This window comes from Notamacropus eugenii, chromosome 3 (genome assembly GCF_028372415.1).
Source record: "Notamacropus eugenii isolate mMacEug1 chromosome 3, mMacEug1.pri_v2, whole genome shotgun sequence".
In the NCBI taxonomy this organism is placed as follows: domain Eukaryota; kingdom Metazoa; phylum Chordata; class Mammalia; order Diprotodontia; family Macropodidae; genus Notamacropus; species Notamacropus eugenii.
Window position 1 is genome coordinate 210,072,513 of NC_092874.1, and position 18,672 is coordinate 210,091,184.

The 18,672-nt window shown below is 36.2% G+C and overlaps 1 protein-coding gene, 1 long non-coding RNA gene and 1 pseudogene across 4 annotated transcripts in view; 2 read left to right on the plus strand and 1 right to left on the minus strand.

Annotated features, from left to right (window-relative positions):
* Nucleotides 1-18,672, minus strand: part of LOC140533895 (uncharacterized) — a 149,211-nt gene that overhangs the window by 104,063 nt on the left and 26,476 nt on the right. The window lies entirely within an intron of this gene.
* The window catches only part of SLC38A4 (solute carrier family 38 member 4), a 132,768-nt gene that overhangs the window by 9,970 nt on the left and 104,126 nt on the right, over nucleotides 1-18,672 (plus strand). The window contains exon 1 of one of the 3 annotated variants that reach the window (XM_072654240.1): nucleotides 6,621-6,707. The exons of 1 other annotated variant lie outside the window; for it this stretch is intronic. The gene's annotated coding sequence lies outside the window, so the exon portion shown is untranslated. Of the gene's footprint in view, nucleotides 1-6,620; nucleotides 6,708-9,784; nucleotides 9,875-18,672 lie in introns of those variants that run through there. One more of the 3 variants, XM_072654239.1, reaches the window with a different exon arrangement.
* The window catches only part of LOC140531062 (kynurenine formamidase pseudogene), a 48,435-nt pseudogene that overhangs the window by 9,080 nt on the left and 20,683 nt on the right, over nucleotides 1-18,672 (plus strand).

Sequence of the window (18,672 nt, forward strand, 5' to 3'; positions counted from 1 at the left end):
AGTAGAGTGGTTCCTCAATATCTGTTTTTCCTCTGAACCATTTTTAGTGTGGTATATCAAAGAACAAGTTTCATACTTTGCTAAAGGAAAACCTAATTATTCATTAGCAATCTGAGTAAAAGATTTCAATGTCATTGTCTTTTAACAAATTTGATCTTTGCCCTGTTCCTGCCATGCAGCATACATTGGAGTGGGAAGAGATATGAGGCAAGGCACTCAACTAGCAGATATGGGAATAAATCCTGCAAGCAGTGATAAGAACTTATACCTAAGAGGTGGCTATGTAAGTGGAAGGAAGGGGACATATATGAGAGCTGTTGTGGAAGTGGAAATAAAAGGACTTGGCAGTAGATGGGATATATTGAATAAGTGTGAGAGAAGAGGATAATATTAGCAAGCCTGCTTGACTAATGACGCTAACCTCAATATTAATAAGGAAGTCGGGAAGGGGAAGAGTTTGGGGAAAAGATAGTGAATTCTGTTTCATACATGGTGAATTTGAGATACCTATGGGGCATCCAGTTGGAAGTGTCCAAAAGGAATGTGGCCAGAGGTCAGGGGGGAGGTTAGGACTAGATATAATAATAAGAACTGAGAAAAGGCTATGAAATCTGGTAATAAGAGATCATTGGTGACTTTGGGGAGAGCAGTTTCAATTAAATGATAATGTCAGAAGCCAGACTGCAAAAAAGTTTAGAAAAGAGAGGAGAGGAAATAGAAGCACTAAGTTTAGACAACTTTCTCTAGAAGTTTAACTGAGAAGGGAGGAAGAGATATTGGACAATAATTAGCAAGAATAATATGATCATGCAAGGTTTTTTTTTTTAAGAAACAGAAAAGAGAGGATTCTGAGAAGATGGTAGAGTAGATCAGAAAATTCCAAGCTCTCAAGATTTTATCCCCCAAAGGGATGAAACAGTGCCTCAGTGTGAATATTGATCAGTAAAAGTAAAATAAGAGTAGGGGCAGAACAACTGATCTGGAGAACAGATCAAGAAGAGGAAACATAAGAATATTCAGACTACCTAAAAGCTATGATCAAAAAAAGAATCTTGATACAATACTACAAGAAATAATTAAATAAAATTGTCCTGAAGCTTTAGAACAAGAGGGGAAAATAGAAATAGAAAAAATCCACCAATCACCTCCTGAAAGAGTTCCCAAGAGGAAAACCCATAGGAGTATTATAGTCAAATTCTGAAATCCCTAGCTCAAGGATAAAATATAATGACCAACAAGAAAAAAAATTTAAATATGACAGTGCCTCAATAAGAATCATACAAGACCTAGCACTGGTGACACTAAAAGACCACAGATTTTGGACCACTATATATTAAAGAGCAAAAGAGTTGGGGTACCAGCCAAAATTATTTAACCCAGCAAAGCTAAGCATAATCTTGAATGAAAAAAATGGACACTTAATGAACTGTCAGACTTTCAGGACTTTGTTGAAAGAAAACAATCTAAACTTAATAGAAGATTTGACATACGAGAGCGAAGAGAAATATAAGGCACATATCAGACTTCATCAGGGAAGACTGTTTAGCTTTTAAAATGTATATCTAAGATTGTTATTAGTAATTGAGTAGTTCATAAAAAATATTGGGGTAGACATGAGTATGATTTTATAAAGTAAAACTGTTTAGGAACAGCTAAAAAGAGTAATTATTTTATACAAATGAAGTGTGAGAGGAATAACCAGACACAGAAGAATTAGATGGGGGAGGAGGGCTATTAGTTCTGGAAACCTACTTTCATTAGGCATGGGTTCAAGAGGGAACAATGCATATATATCTGGAAGCACATAAAAATCTTCTAAGTTCAGAAAGAAATAAAATGCTAAGGAGATAGGGAGAGGGGAGAGGATAAGGGAAGGATCTCTAGATGGGAATATGTGGGAATAGGTTAAAGGGGGGTATAGAAGGTTGTTTCAATCAATGGGAAAGGGAGAATAAGGGATAGATTCTTGGAGGGGAGGTAGATTAAGTAATAGGAGAGCAAGATAGAGGGTAGAAGTGAAGTAGAGGAGTTAGGAGGGATAGGAAATAAGAGATACACACAAACACAAAAACAAAGATCAGAAGCGGAATTTGTTAGGGAATGTATATGTCTATATATGTATGTATGTGTAGATATGTATATCATATCTATACACCTTTATTCATATATAAATATATCCATACCTTAATACATCCTGTGGGTGGGAGGAGAAAAGGGAAAAAAGAACAAAGTAAATAGTGCACAGCAGTGTACAAAAGGCAACTAACAAGGAAGAAAAGAAAAAATGTTCAGCTCTCAACGCCCCACGTGGTATTTATTATATTGGCTTTCTGGGAATGAAATTTTATTGCTATATATTTTGAATCCTCTCATATTTTGCTGTGCACATGATATACCTTTTTTCTTATTTTATATTTAATTTTTTCTTTTCTTATTGTATATTTAAATTTCAGTAATTAAAACTAAAAAAATTTTTAAGAAGAAGAAAAAAATGTGAGATTTGGGCCCATTTTACTTGGAGACAGGAGAGAAAGAACCAAGAGTTAGGGAGAAATTGAAGATTAGAAGGTGGAAAATATAAAGTGGCCAATCTGCTGAAAAAGATTGAAAGGAGTGCATTGGAAGAAGAATGAATGTACAGGGGTTTGCCATAGCAAAGAAAAGGGCTTTCTTGTTGTCTGTGTGAATGAAGACATAGTGGAGAAAGATGTCTGAGTGATGTAAGATGAAGTTAAGAGAAGAATGGTGAGTGATCTCAATTTGTCTATAGAGAATGACATGAGATCCTCAGCAGAGAATGCGCTGAGAAGGCAATGTCATGGGAAGTTTGAGGAGGAATAGAAAAAATATGGGAAAAGCATGATGGGAAAGTGAACCTGTTAAGGATGTGAAAGGATTGCTTTGATGCAATGAAGGCACACTTGAGGTTATGTAACATTTTTTCCAAATTAATTTATTTCTTTTTAATCTTCAGCATTCATTTCCACAAGATTCAGAGTTCCAAATTTTCTCCCCATCTCTCTCCTCCCTCTCCCCAAGACACAGTGCATTCTGATTACCCCTAACCACAATCTGCCTTCTCTTCTATCACACCCCTCCCTTCCCTTATCCCCATCTTCTCCCTTTTCTTGTAGGGCAAGAATTCCCAACTGCATGCAAAAACAATTCCCAACATTCGTTCCTAAATCTCTGAGTTCCAACGTCTCTCCCTTCCTTCCTCCTTACACATCCCCACTGTGAAGGCAAGCAATTCAGTATAGGCTATACATTTGTAGTTATGCAAAAGACTTCCATAATAGTCATGGTGTGAAAGAATAACTACATTGACTTCCATCCTATCCTGTCCCCCATTTATTCCATTATTTCTTTTGTCCTTGTCCCTTCTCAAAAGAGTTTATTTTTAATTTCTGCTAATTTGCCCCATTCTATTACTTCCTTTCTCCTCCCAATATATTCCTCTCTCACCCCTTAATTTTATTGTTTTAGATATCATCCCTTCCTATTCAACTCACCCTGTGCGCTCTGTCTATTTGGATACAATCTCTTCAACTACCCAAATACTGAAAAAAAGTCTCAAGAGTTACAAATATTTTCTTTCCATATAGGAATGTAAACAGTTCAGCTTTAGTAAGTCACTTATGATTTTTCTTTCCTGTTTACCTTTTCATGCTCCTCTTGATTTTTGTGTTTGAAAGTCAAATTTTCTATTCAGCTCTTTTCATCAAGAATGCTTGAAAAAATTGAAAAAATGCTTCAAAGTCCTCCATTTCATTGAATGATGACCATTTTTTCCCTGAAGTATTATACTCAGTTTTACTGGGTAGGTGATTCTTGGTTTTAATCCTAGTTTCTTTGCCTTCTGGAATATCATATTCCAAGCCCTTTGATCCCTTAATGTAGAAGCTGATAGATCTTGTGGTATCCTGATTTTATTTCCACAGTACACGAATCATTTCTTTCTGGATGCTTACAATATTTTCTCCTTGACCTGGGAACTCTGGAATCTGGCTACAATATTCTTAGGAATTTTTCCTTTCAGATCTCTTTCAGGAGGTGATTGGTGGATTCTTTCAATATTTATTCTACTCTCTGGTTCTAGAATATAAGGGCAGTTTTCCTTGATAATTTCATGAATGATGATGTCTAGGCTCTTTTTTTCATCATGTCTTTCAGGTAGCCCCATAATTTTTAAATTGTCTTTCCTGGATCTATTTTTCAGGTCAGTTGTTTTTCCAATGTGATATTTCACATTGTCTTCAATTTTTTCATTATTCTAGTTTTGTTTTGTAATTTCTTGTTTTCTCCTAAAGTCATTAGCTTCCATCTGTTCCATTCTAATTTTTAAAGAACTATTTTCTTCAGTGAGCTTTTGAGGGCTTTTTCCACTTGGCTAATTCTGCTTTTTAAAGCATTCTTCTCCTCATTGGCTTCTTGGACCTCTTTTGCCATTTGAGTTAGTCTATTTTTAAAAGTGTTATTTTCTTTAGCATTTTTTTGGGTTTCCTTTAACAAGCTGTTGACTCACTTTTCATTATTTTCTTACATTGCTCTCATTTCTCTTCCCAATTTTTCCTCCACCTCTCTTAATCAATTTAAAAAATCTCTTTTGAGCTCTTCCATGGCCTGAGACCATTGCAAATTTATTTTGGATGTTTTGAATGAAGAAGCCTTGATTTTGATGTCTTCCTCTAATAGTATGCTTTGTTCTTCCTCATCTGAAAGGATGGAAAAAAATACTTTTTCGCCAAGAAAGTAACCTTCTATAGTCTTATTTCCTCCCCACCCCTTTTTGGGTATTTTCTCAGCCAGTTACTTGACTTTTGAGTCATTTGTCAAGTAGAGGGTATACTCTAGTCACTTGTAAGCTCTCATTTCCTCCAAGGTGGCACAATCAAGGGAGAGGAATTTGCTCCTCTCCTGGCCTGCACTCTGGTCTGGGAGCAACCACAAGTTTTTCTGCCCAAGGTCTGTGAGTAGGTTTCCCTTTCCACAATTGCCTTCAGCTTTACCACCCCTATGCTCCTCCTCACCCCAGGAACACCACTCAGGGCTGAGATTCAGATCAACGTCTTGATTCCCCCAGGGTCTTTAGGCCTAGGGCTCCAAAAGTGAATTCTGTAGCCACCTGGGGCTGGGGCTAGGGCAGGACCTTGCTCCCTTCTCACCCAGGTGAAAGAGTTTTCTAACTGACCTTTGAAGTTCTCTCTGGCATTTGTAGGTTGAGGAATCTGGGAACAGAGGCTACTACCCAGGATTCCATGTCCTGAAGCCTGCTCCAGTCCTATCCTTGCATGCCATGGCTGGTCTGTGCTCCATGAGCTGTGCTCTGCTTTGAGCCCAGTGCGATAGACCTTTCTTTCAGCCTTTCAGGTTACCTTGGGCTGGAAATCGCTTTCACTCTGTCGTTTTGTGGCTTCTGCTACTCCAGAATTTGTTTACAGTCATTTTTACAGGTATTTTATGGACTTTTCAGGGGGAGAGTTACAGTAGGGCTGTCCTTATACTCTGCCATCTTGGCTCCACTCTCCTGTACCATAATTTTTAATGAACCAACCTAACAAAGTTTCATGGATTTATTCAGCCTCATTCATCAGCATTTGAATAGAACAAATGTAGCAGATTGGCCACTAAGTGCTGGATCTGAAGTCAGTAAGACTAGTCTTCCTGAGTCCAAATCAGACCTCAGCACTTACTAGCTATGTGACCCTGGGCAAGTTAGTTAACCCCTATTTGCCTCAGTTTTCTCATCTATAAAAGGAATGGTAGAAGGAAATAGCAAACCACTCCCGTATCTTTGCCAAGAAAACCCCATATGGGTTCACAGAGAGCTGGAAATGACTAAAATAATTACTGAACAACACCCAAAAAAGCAGCAGATAGTGAAAGTAATGTAAAGTTGGTGGTTTACAAGGCATGATCAATGATAGGACAATGGAGCAAAGAATTCAAGTGTAGTAGATATTAAAGAGTTGAATTAATTGACCAATGCATCAAGAAAGGGAAAAGAAGAGGGTACAACAAAGAGTGATGGCCTGGGAAATAACTGAAATTTAGACTCACTAGAGGTCCAATGAGGATGCTGAATTGTGTACAGGGAAACTTGAATTTCAGAAGTTATGGTCAGATAAAGGAATTTCATATCTCATGAGAAAAGAAATGAAACACTTGTGGGTGACAGCAAGATCAAGGGTATGACCATCTCTGTGTATACCTGAGGTGGATTGAAGGAGTAGATTGCAGAACTAGGAAGTTAAGGTAGTTTAATATAAATATGTTTGCTGAAGTTTCCTCATGAAAATAGGAGAAAGGAAGGAGAAAAGTACTGTGAGGCAGGCATTGAATTCACTGAGGAAGTAGAATGCCCTAGGTGTTCATAAATAATGACCACTGGCCTCCAAGATTTGGATTAGATGTTAAGTGTGAATAATGTGAACCCAGAAGGTGGATAAGTTGCAGAGTAATAGTGATAGAGAGGTTGCCTGAAAGCTACAATGAGAAGCAAGGAGTACTTTGACTCTATCATGACCAGTGAGTCTGGTGTATGAGTTAATATGCAACCAGTATTGTTAAGAGGGGCCAGTAATTCTGTGTCATCAGAAGTGGGTCATGTCTCATGGCCAGAAAATAGGAGCATGAGAGTTAAAGAAGAAAGTGAGTTTGTTAATTATGGAGCTGGCATTCCAGAATCTCTGAGTCTTCCTGACCCAGTGAGTCTTCCTGATTCTAGGTCTGGCACTCTATCCACTGAGCTACCTAGCTTCCCATCTGCTGCTTTTCCTCCTATTTAAATGCTAATGAATGACTCTTGATGAATTCTTGAAACTTTGATTGCTGGGTTCATTATGGCACAGTGTTAGCTGTTTATTATGAAGCATGCCTTCTGGAGAGCACCGTGAAAAGCCTAGGTAGATATGAAGTGGGACATTTAGGATAGAGGTTTGAGGGGAACATGATCATAGGAGCAGGTAGTTGGAGTTGGGGAATGGCATACTTTAGTGGCTAAGGATTCAGAATCATTGGAATGAGAAGAGTATACAAAATTGTGAGTTTGCTAACCATTCAGGAATAAGTTCATGTAGACTATCAATTACTGGAGTGGTCTGTTCAAAGAAGTCTGACTAGATTATTCAAGACCTTTCCTTATAACAGGTTGTGATATATGTTCTGGAAGGTACAGAATAGCTGGACAGGAAAGAACAGCTGAAGGTATGGCTTAGAGGAATTCAGTCAGTAGTTAGAAACTGGCAGTTTCAAGGTAGACCAAATCTGAAGAAGACCTAAGAAAAACTGAAGAGATCTTTGGATAGAAGAGATCAGAGTTTGGTGCCCCAGACTGGAGTTGAAGCTAGAAGGCATGTGGCCAGGATACTGGGTTGACCACAGAGCTTCCTGTGAAGTCTCTTTAAGATTGTGAAGTAGTTTGAATGGCTGAAGAATCTGTATTGTGTCCTAGAGATAAGGAAGATTTCTTGAGTAAGGAAATAACACTAATTCAGAGGTCTGTCAACCTAAGTCCAATGTTCTTTCTACTAAGTTGTTTTTATCTCTTAGACAAATATGTGAGTTAGAAAATATGAGATTATGTATGTACATGTGTATGTGTCAGAGACAATTAATGTTCAGAGAATTAGGATATAGTATGGTCTTGGAGTCAGCAAGACCTGGGTTCAGATCCTTCCTCTGACATGTACCAGCTACATCATTTTGGGTAAGTCATTTAACCTATCAATACCTTAGGCAACTTTGTAAGACTGACTTGCAAAATAGTTGTTCATCAACATTATTAGAGGGGTATCCTCACTAAGAGTCTAATATATTAATGAAATCACAGGTTTTTCTCTCTCTTTCTCCATCTCCCTCTCATTTTGACAGTGCCTGGATACGCACACATACATGAATACACATACACACACACACACATATAAGATGTATATGCCTATCTGTCCAACTAATCTCCAGTTAGCTTAGGTAATCAGGATTTTAAACTTTCCATTTTCCTTTTCTATAAATCCACCTGTTTTTACTCTGTGAATCTGTGTGTTTATGTAGATTGATTCAATACTCTACATTTTCTTATTTGACCAAGGTATTAGTTATTTTTTGTAGGTATAAGGGAAAAACCAAAGCATAAACACATTACTGGGTGCCAAGTCCTTCACTCAACTAGGGAAAATTTGAACATTTTGTAGTACTTTGAACTGATTTGGAAAGACAAGAGAGAAATGGGGGCAGTGCAGAGTTGGAACACAGAAAAAATACAAGTTTGAGTTTGGTGCAGCTGGAACATTCTAGGAACAAGTAATATATTAACAAGATATGGTTATAGCAACTTGAACAAGATCAAAGGTTCCCATAGGAAATTTTTTTCTCATGATCTTTCAGGGTAGCATTATATAGCTTACTCAAAACCCTTGGCAGTAATGTCTCAGATTCTTTTACTCTGTGATATATACATCAAGTTCTGTAGAAGTTCCTAAAATGGGTATTTGTACATATTGCTGTTGAGTAATTTTTCAATCATGCCTGACTCTTTGTGACTACATTTAGGGTTTCTTGGCAGAGATATGTGTGGCTTGTCATTTATTTCTCCAGTTCATTTTACAGATGAGGTATGGAGGCAAACAGGGTTGTGATTTGCCCAGAATCACGCAGCTATCTGTCTGAGGTCAGATTTGAATTCATGAAGTTGAGTCTTCCTGACTTCAGGTTCAGCATGCTTGGCTATGCCACCTAGCTGCCCCATATATGTATGTATATGAAAAGAAACACATCTTTATGGAATTAAGATTCTAGGTTGGGGTTTTAGAGAGCTTGATATCACAGTCACAGAATTTGAGACTTAGAAGGGACCCCGGTGGTCATCTAGTCCAATCCATATTCCAAAGGAATCCCCAAAAGAACTAATATATTTGAAAAACTTGTCTAGTTTCTTCTTGACTACCTCTACTAAAGGGGAACCCACCACATTCAAGCTCATTTCCCTTTAAAATAGTCCTTATTGTTAAATATTTTTCCTGTGGATTAGAGGCAACCATCCAGATGAACTCTTCCAACATTCCCCTCCAAACAACTTTAAAACAAAGCCTCTAATCAAATTTTGGCATGGCAGAGCCAACACAAAGTCAGAACGAGAGATTTTTCTGGCCTTAGAAATCTTAGGTTCTAAGAGTAGGCAGGAGATGTCTGGTCAAATGGAAAAGAAGTACAAACCACTCTGAAGAAAGTAATTCCCTAAAAATTAGAATTGAGCAAGTGGAAGCCAATGACTCCATGAAACATAAACATACAAACAAACAAAAGACCTCCAAAGTCAAAAGAATGAAAAAATAGAAAATGTGAAATATCTCATTGGAGAAATCTGGACCTGGAAAATATATTGAGGGGAGATAATTTAAAATTATTGGACTACCTGAAAGCCAGGATCAAAGAAAGAGCATTTTTCAAGAAATTATCAATGAAAACTGACCCAATATTTTAGATATAGAGAGTAAAATAGAAGTGAGAGAATCCACCAATCTCCTGAAAGAGATTGCCAAAAGAAAACTCCCAGGAATATTATAGCCAAATTCAGAGCTCCCAGGTCAAGGAGAAAATATTGCAAGTCACCAGAAAGAAACAATTTAAATATTAGAGAGCCATAGTCAAAATCATATAAGGTTTAACAACTTCCATAAAAGAGCACAGGATTGGGAATATGATATTCTAGAAGTCAAAGGATTACAACCAAGAATCATCTATCCAGCCAAACTGAATATAATCTTTCAGGAGGAAAATGGATATTTAATGAAATAGAGGACTTCCAAGCATTCTTGATGTAAAGATGAGAACTGAATAGAAAATGTGACTTTCAAACAGAAGACTCAAGCATTAAGAGGTAAGACACAATAAAGTTAAGCTACTTAGGTTGCTATTCTTAAAATGGTCCATGTAACTCCTAAGAACTTTATCATTATTAGGGCAGTTAAAAGGAGTTTACATAGATGGCATGGTTGTGAGTTGATTATATTGGAATGATCTCAAGAAGAAATTAAGGAGTGAGAAAGAGAGACACACTGGAAAGAACGGCGAAGGGAGAGGTAGGAGAAAGTTTTCTCATATAAAAGAAGAGTGCAAGGAAGAACTTTTAGAGAGTGGGGGTGGTGGTGGAAATGAGGGTAGTGGCAGGCAATGCCTGAACCTCACTCTCATCAGAATTGATGTTCAAAGAGGGAAAATACACACACTGTATCTATGTATCTATGTATCTATGTATCTATCTATCTATGTATCTATGTATCTATGTATCTATCTATGTATCTATCTATCTATCTATCTATCTATCTATCTATCTATCTATCTATCTATCTATCTATCTATCTGTCTATCTGTCTGTCTGTCTGTCTGTCTGTCTGTCTGTCTGTCTATCTATCTTTCTGTCTGTCTGTCTGTCTATCATACTCTATAGGGAAATAGAAAGGAGGGGATGATAAAAGGAAGTAGATTAAGGGGAGGCAGTGGTTAGAAGCAAAATAGATGAGCAGTGACAGGATAAAAAGAGAGAAAGGAAGAAACAGAAGAAACTGGGATAGAGGGATAGTTACTAATCATAACTGTGAATGTGAATGGGATGAGCAAGAACTCCTACTAGCCCTTACAATTGTGTATAGTCAAGTAAAATAAATTCATGCATTGGCCATGTGAAAAAAACATGTCTCAATCTATGCTCTGAGTCTATTACCTCTCTATTAGGAAAGTCCTCTAGAATTGTGGTTGGCAAATAGGTTGATCAGAATTCTTAGTTCTTTCAAAATTGTTTATATTTATAATATTGTTATTGTATAAACTGTTTTTCTGATATTTTTCACTTCTCTCTGCATCACTTTATGCAAAATTTCCACAGCTTTTTTCTGAAACTGTCCCCTTTGTCATTTCTTATAGCATAATAGTACTCCATCACATTCCTACACTATGACTTTCCCAATTGATGAGCAGTATCACTCAGTTTTCAGTTCTTTGCCATCAGAAAAAACAGTTGCTCTAATTTCATTTTTACATATGAGTCCTTTTGTTCTTTCTTTGGTCTTTTTGGGTGGAGTATACACCTAGTAGTAGTATCAGAATACTGAGTATGTACATTTTAATAGCTTTTTGGGCATAGTTACAAATTGGTTTCCAGAAAGACTGAACTAGTTCAGATTCACTAACACCACATTAATGTGCTCTTTTCCCACAGGTCTTCCAGCATTTGTCATTGTCATTTTCCTTTTTTTGTAGCATTTGTCATTGTCATTTTCCCTTTTTTGTCAGCTTTGCAAGTCTGATGAGTGTGATGCAGATCCACAGATGTTTTATTTTTCATTTCTCTTATTACCAAATAAAAGAAATTTTCATATAAACTATCAAAAACTTATTTTACTTATGTTTCTTTATTAGAAAATTAACTATTCATCAGCTGAGGAATAGTTCTTATTTTTTTTTAAAATTTTTATATGTTTTATATATTTGGAAATATGTAATAGTATGATAAAATAAATGATTGATATTGATAATATTTCATTTATATATATTTTATAAATTTGAATCAGTTCCACATATGTTGTAGAAATGAGATCTCTAGCAGAGAAACTTGCTGCATAGATTTTTCTTGCCTATCTGCATTTTTTATGCTTTTAGTTGTATTTGTGTAAAAAATCTAAAAATATTTTATGTATTCTAAATTATTCACTCTACCTTCTGTGATCTTCTGTCTCTTGCTTGATCATCATAGACCATAAATCTGACAGGCAATTTATTCCTTGCTCTTCCAATTTGTTTATAATATCACTCCTCATGTCTAAATCATGTGCCTATTTGGAATTCGTTTTGCCATATGTTGGGAGATGTTTATCTAGACATAGTTTCTACCAGACTACTTTCCAGTTTTCCCAGAAGATTTTATTCAGTAATGAGCCTTTGCCACAATAGCTATATGTGTACTTAATCTATTCTACTCATTAACCTCTGTGCTGTAGGCTCCTTAATATTTTCTTTTTTAACATAATTTATTTATTTTGAGTTTTCAACATTCACTTCCACAAGATTTTGAATTCCAAATTCAAAATGAATGAGATATTTCAAATTGTCTTCTATTTTTTCATTCTTTGCTTTTGTTTTATAATTTCCTGACTTCTCATAAAGTCATTAACTTCCACCTGTTTCATTCTAATTTTTAAGTAATTATTTTCTTCAGTGAGCTTTTGAACCTCCTTTTCCATTTGGTCAATTCTGCTTTTTAAGGCATTCTTCTCACTGAATTTTTGGACCTCTTTTGCCATTTGGATTAGTCTATTTTTCAATGTGTTATTTTTGTCAATTTTTTTTTAAAATCTCTTTTAGCAAACTCTTGACTCATTTTTCACGATTTTCTTGCATCACTCTCTTTTATCTCTCCAATTTTTCCTCTACTCCTCTTACTTGATTTTCAAAATCCTTTTTGAGCTCTTCTTCCAAGACCTGAGACTATGTCATATTTTTCTTGAAGGCCTTGACCTTGCTGTCTTCCCCTAGTTTAATGCTTTGATCTTCCTTGTTGTAAGACTGTAACTTTTCACGAAGAAAATGGTCTTATTTTACCCCCTTTTGGTCATTTTCCCAGACAATTACTTGGTTTTTGAGCTTTTTGTTAAGTGGAAGGTATACTGTCCCAAGTTTCAGGTGTTTTGTACAAATATCTCTAGGGACCTTTAAATTCTTAGTTCCTTGAAACTGGTATGATAAAAGGAGAGGTGTTTTCTCCTCTCCTGGCCTGTGGTCTTGTCTATGAGCAACCACAAGCAGTCTTTCTTGCCCTGGAACTACACGAAGAATTCCCTCTCAACAGCTGCCATCAGCTCTGCCACACTAGCAGTCCTCCTTGCCCCAGGACTGCCACCCAGGACTGCGACTCAGATCCACTGCTTCATTCCCCCAGTCTGTAGGTTGAGAGCTCCAGAAGCAACCACCACTGCAGCAGTGGCTGCCACATCCCTGAGGTTGGGGCTAGGCCTGGATCATGTTCTTCTCTCACCCAGTGAGAGCTTTCCTACTGACCTTTGAACCTGTCTTTGGAGTTTGTGGGTTGAGAAGTCTGAGAACTGCCACAGAAGCCAGTGATTCAGTTCCCTGAGATCTGTTCCAGTACTGTCTGTGTTGGTGCAGCCCAGCATAAGCCCAGTGCAATAGACCCTTCTTGTTGGCCTTTCACATTGTGTTGGGCTGGAAATCTGTTTCACTCTGTCATTTTGTGGCTTCTGTTGTTTAAAATGTGTTTAGAGTCATTTTTTAATAGGTATTTTGAGAGGTTTCAGGGGAGAGCTCAGGCAGGTTCCTGCCATCTTGACTCTGTCTCCTGAAACAAATTCAGTAACTTTATGAACACAGTTAAAAAATATTCTCTGTACAAAGAAAGGCTAAACCAGATAGTTGGACAAATAATAATTGCTTGTAAGTATGTCAAGCCAATATAAAAATCACAATGCTACATATTTAATTTCCTTATTCAGTGCCATGCCAAGCAAACTACCCAAGAACTACTTTATAGATCTACAAAAAAATAAAATCCCTCTGGAGGAACAAAAGATCAAGATTATCAAGAGAATTTTAAAAAAGAGGCTTAACTGCATCTGATTTCAAATGATATTTACAGACTGTAATTGTAAAAATAATTTGCTACCGGTCAAGAAAAAAGGTATTTAGTGTAATAGATTAGGGGTACAATATACATTAACAAATGAGTATAGTACCTAGTGTTTCATAAATCAAAATATCTCTCTTATTGGGTCAAAAACTCACTATTTCACAAAAACTATTGGGAAAACTGGAAAACACTCTGGCAGAAAGTAAGTATAGACCAACATCTCATACCATTTGTATAAGCTCAGAATTACTACATGATTTAGACATAAAGGGTGATGTCATAAGCAAATTAGTGGGTCATGGAAGGAGTTACTTGTCAGATCTATGGACAGGGGAAGACTTCAAGACCAAATGAGATAGATACACAAGAAGTAAGAAATGGGTAATTCTGAATCCATAAAATTTAAAAGTTTATGCACATATACAATCATGTAAAAACATTTCCATATTAATCATTTTGTACAAGAAGACTCGAACAAAAAAAGGAAGACAGAAAGTGAAAAATAGCATGCTTCAGTCTGTATTCACACAGTATCAGTTCTTTCTCTGGAGGTGAAAAGTATGCTTTATCATTAGCCCTATGGGATTATCTTGGATCACTGTATTGCTAAGAATAGCAAAGTCATTCACAATTCTTCATAGGGCAACATTGCTATTACTATATATGGTTATCTTCATTCCTCTTTGCATCAGTTCATGTAAGTCTTTCCTGGGTTAGAAATGAAAATTAAAACAACTCATACCCATAAGAAAATTTGGAACTGAAAATAAAATGGTATTGAAAAAAACCTCACTTTAACTTCCTGTGATAGAAACAAGCATTTCTCTATGTATGTTACAACTTTACAGGTATAGAAATCTTCTCATTCTCTTCTTCTACCAATGAAGTCTAAAACTTCCTTTAAAAGTGCACCTTTTGAAAAGTTTAATTTATTTTTTATTTATTTTACTAAATTCTAGACTGTTCCTTTATTCCATGCCAGATATTTTAATAGCGTCAAAGTTGAGAATCTTCTACTGCACTAACTTAAATGAATAGTTTCTATTTTTGTATTCTTGCTTTTGGAAAATCAAGTTAGATTTGCATTTTAAAACCTTTTTCACATCTAAAGAAGACTTTAGGTGTTAATTGAATTTCATATCTGCAGTGTTTTTCAGAGAGTTTTCACAGCTCCATATTCACAAACAACTCCAACTTCCTCCATTTCTCTTTCCCTTTCTCTCTAACAACTATGATCAAAGCCCTATAAACCACAGAATTGAACCTTTCTGCTTCAAAATCATATCTCAAGCCATATCCACAAGTAGCTTCCTTATAATCTATTGGATTTTTCCATTGAAAATTTAGCACACTTTTCTTTTTTAAGCTTTTAGTTAGTATTTTATTTTTCCCCAGTTACATATAAAAACAATTTTAAAAATATTCATTTATTGATTTATTGATTTTTAGCATGCACTTTCATAACATTTTGAGTTCCAAATTTTTCCCCTTCCATCTCCATTCCCCACCCCAAGATGGTATGCAATCTAATACAATTTCTACATATACATTCGTATTAAGCATATTTTCACATTAGTCAGGTTGTAAAGAAGAATTAGAATTAATTGGAGAAACCATAAGAAAGAAGAAACAAAAAGAGAGAGTGCAAATAGTATGCTTCAATCTGCATTCAGACTCCATAGTTGTTTTTTTCTGGATGTGAATATCATTTGCCCTCATGAGTCTTTTGGAGTTGTCTTAGATCTTTGCATTGCTAAGAAGAGGTAATTCTATCAAAGTCAGTCATTGCACAATGTTGCTGTTACTTTGTACAATGTTCTTCTGTTTCTGATCACTTCACTCAGCATCAGCTCATGTAAGTCTTTCCAGGTTTTTCTGAAGTCTGCCTACTCATCATTTCTCATGGAACAAGAGTATTCCATTACATTCACGTACCACAGCTTTTTCAGCCATCCCTCAATTGATGGACCTCCCCTCAATTTCCAATTCTTGGCCACCATAGAAAGAGCTACTATAAATATTTTTGTACATGTGAGTCCTTTTCCCATTTTTATGATCTCTTTGAGATACAGTGGTATTGCTGGATCAAGGGGTATGCACATTTTTATATCCCTTTAGACATAGTTCCAAAATGATCTGCAGAATAGTTAAATCAGCTCACAACTCTATCAACAATTCATTAGTCTCACTTTTCCCCACATTTCCTCTAACATTTGTCATTTACCTTTTCTGTCCTATTAGCCAATCTAATAGGTATGAAGTAGTAACTCAGTTTTTAAATTTGCAATTCTCCTGTCAGTAGTGAGTTAGAATATTTTTTTCATAAGGCTATAGATAGGTTTGATTACTTCATCTGATAACTGATCATAGCTTTTTATCATGTATCAATTGGGGAGTGACTTAATTTTTACAAATTTTTGACTCAGTTCTCTATATGTTTGAGAAATGAGGCATATATCAGAGAAACTTTCCTGTAGGGTAAGTAAGAGAGATTTCTATGCCCAACTGAGTGTGTATGTTATTTATTCTTTGAGCCAATTTTGATGAGAGTAAGGTTCACTCATTTCCCCTCACATCCCCTGCCTTCATCTCCACTTTAAAAGTTTTTCTTGTCTCTTCTGTGTGTGATAATTTACCCCATTCTACTTTTCCTTTTCTCTTTCTCTAAGTATATTCCTCTCTCAACCCTTAATTTTATTTTTAGATATCATCACTTCATATTCAGCTTACACCTATGCCCTCTGTCTATATATGCTCCTTCTAACTACCATAATAATGAAAATGGCCTTATGAGTTACAAATATCTTCTCATGTAGAAATGCAAACAATTTAAAGTTTAAGTTAAAAAAAAGTTAAGTGATTTTCCTTTCCTGTTTACCTTTTTATGCTTCTTTTGAGTCTTATATTTGAAAGTCAAATTTTCTATTGAGCTCTGATCTTGTCATCAAGAATGTTCAAAAGTTCTTTATCTCATTGAATATTCATTTCCCCCTTTAAGGATTATGCTCAGTTTTGCTGGCTGATGTAGAACCTGTAAATTTTGTGTTATTCTAACTGTGACTCTACCATACTTGAATTATTTCTTTCTTGCTGCTTGCAATATTTTCTCTTTGACTTGGGAACTCTAGAATTTGGCTATAATTTCCTGTGGGTTTCCATTTGGGTGCCTCTTTCAGGAGGTGAAAGGTGAATTCTTTCAATGTCTCATTTATCCTTTGGATCTAGAATATAAAGACAGTTTTTCATTCTTTTGGTTTTGTTTAATTGTTTCTTGATTTCTCATAAAGTTATTAGCTTCCATCTGCTTCATTCTAATTTTTAAGGAATTATTTTCTTCAGTGAGCTTTTGAATCTCCTTTTCCATTTGGCCTAGTCTGTTTTTTAAGGTGTTATTTTCTTCAGGATTTTTTGTGTCTCTTTTATCAAGCTGATGACTCATTTTTTCATGATTTTCTTGCATCACTCTCATTTCTCTTCTCAAGTTTTCCTCTACCTGTTTTACTTGAATTTCAAAATAATATTTGAGCTCGAGACCAATTCATATTTTTCTTGGAGGATTTGGATGTAGAAGCTTTGACTTTGTTGTCTTCTTCTCAGTGTGCTTTTATCTTCTTTCTCACCATTGTAACTTTCAATAATCAGAAGTTTTTTCTGTTTGCTCATTTCCTTAGCTTTTGTTAAAGTAGGGCTCTGCTTTCAAGGTGGAGGGTTCACCATCCCAAGTTTAGGGCTTTTGTGTAGTTGTTTTCAGAGATATTTCTAGGGTCCTATAAATTTTCAGTTCTTCCAAGGTGGCATGATCTAAAGAGAGGTGTTTACTACTCTCCTGGCCTGTGCTGTTGTCTGTGAGTTACCACAAGCACTCTTTTCTGCCCTGGAATCATGAGGAGAGTATTCCCCCACTGTAGCTGCAAGCTCTGTTGTGATAGCTCTCCTCCTTGCCTTGGGACTGCCATCCAGGAGCTGGATCTGAGTATGGGCAAAGCAACAGATTCCTGCCGTGGTGCTAGCAAAAAGACCCTGCTGACCAGTTGTCTGGTCTATGGTCTGAGAGCTTGGAACAGCTACTGTTGCTGCTGATTCAGTCACTCCCAAGACCCACTCTGGGAGTTCTGGGTGGTCTGCACTAGCATGGCTTGTGCTAGACTGTGTTCCTCTCCCACTCGGGTGCAAGATACCTTTCCAGCTGACCTTTCAAGTTGTCTTGGGTTGGAAATTTGTTTCATTTTATCTTTTTGTGGGTTCTGCTACTCTAGAATTTGTTTAGAGTAATTTTTAAAAGTTGTTTGGAGAGTTCTGGGGGAGAGGTCGAGTGAGTCCCTGCCTTTACTCTGCAATCTTTGCCCCATTCCACACCTTTTTTCATGTATCTTAAATTCACTATAAATCTTTGCCCTTTCCTTATTAGAATAAAATTTCCAACATTACAGACATTTTCTCATATTGCCAAGAAATTTTTTTTTTCCAATTTGGTTTCTTGGAACTGAATTCTACTAAATCATTCATAGAAGACCATAGGGGTAAGGTAAAACAATCTTTTGAAATGAAATTTCAGTTATTCCCAAATTATTTGCTTTCTGATTTAAATAAACCTCCTTCTTTCCAGGGTGAACAGGAGAGCAAATAGCCTTACTAGGGAGTTTTTAAGCACCAGATCAGGTTTGACAGCTTCAAAGTGCAAAACTTCTTGCTCCTTTTCCCCTTTACTTTTAGAGTCACTGGAGTCAAACAAATTAGAGGCAAAGGCGGTCCAGTTCTGTTTAAGAACTGAGTATTTTATAGTTGCCGAAATCACTGTCTCATATACTAAAATAATAAATCATTGAATAGAGGGAGGAAGTGATAGAGAAATATCTATTCTGGGTAACTATACCTCTCCGAAAGTATGTATAAAAACATTTAAATCACATTTCCATCATAGTTTGGAAATACATGTCAAACAGATTATACTTCAGTTTTAAACTTAATCTCCAATTAGTTTTCAGTGCCATTAGTTTCTGTAAAAGGGGACAGGATCTCCTCTATATTCAGCCTTTCTC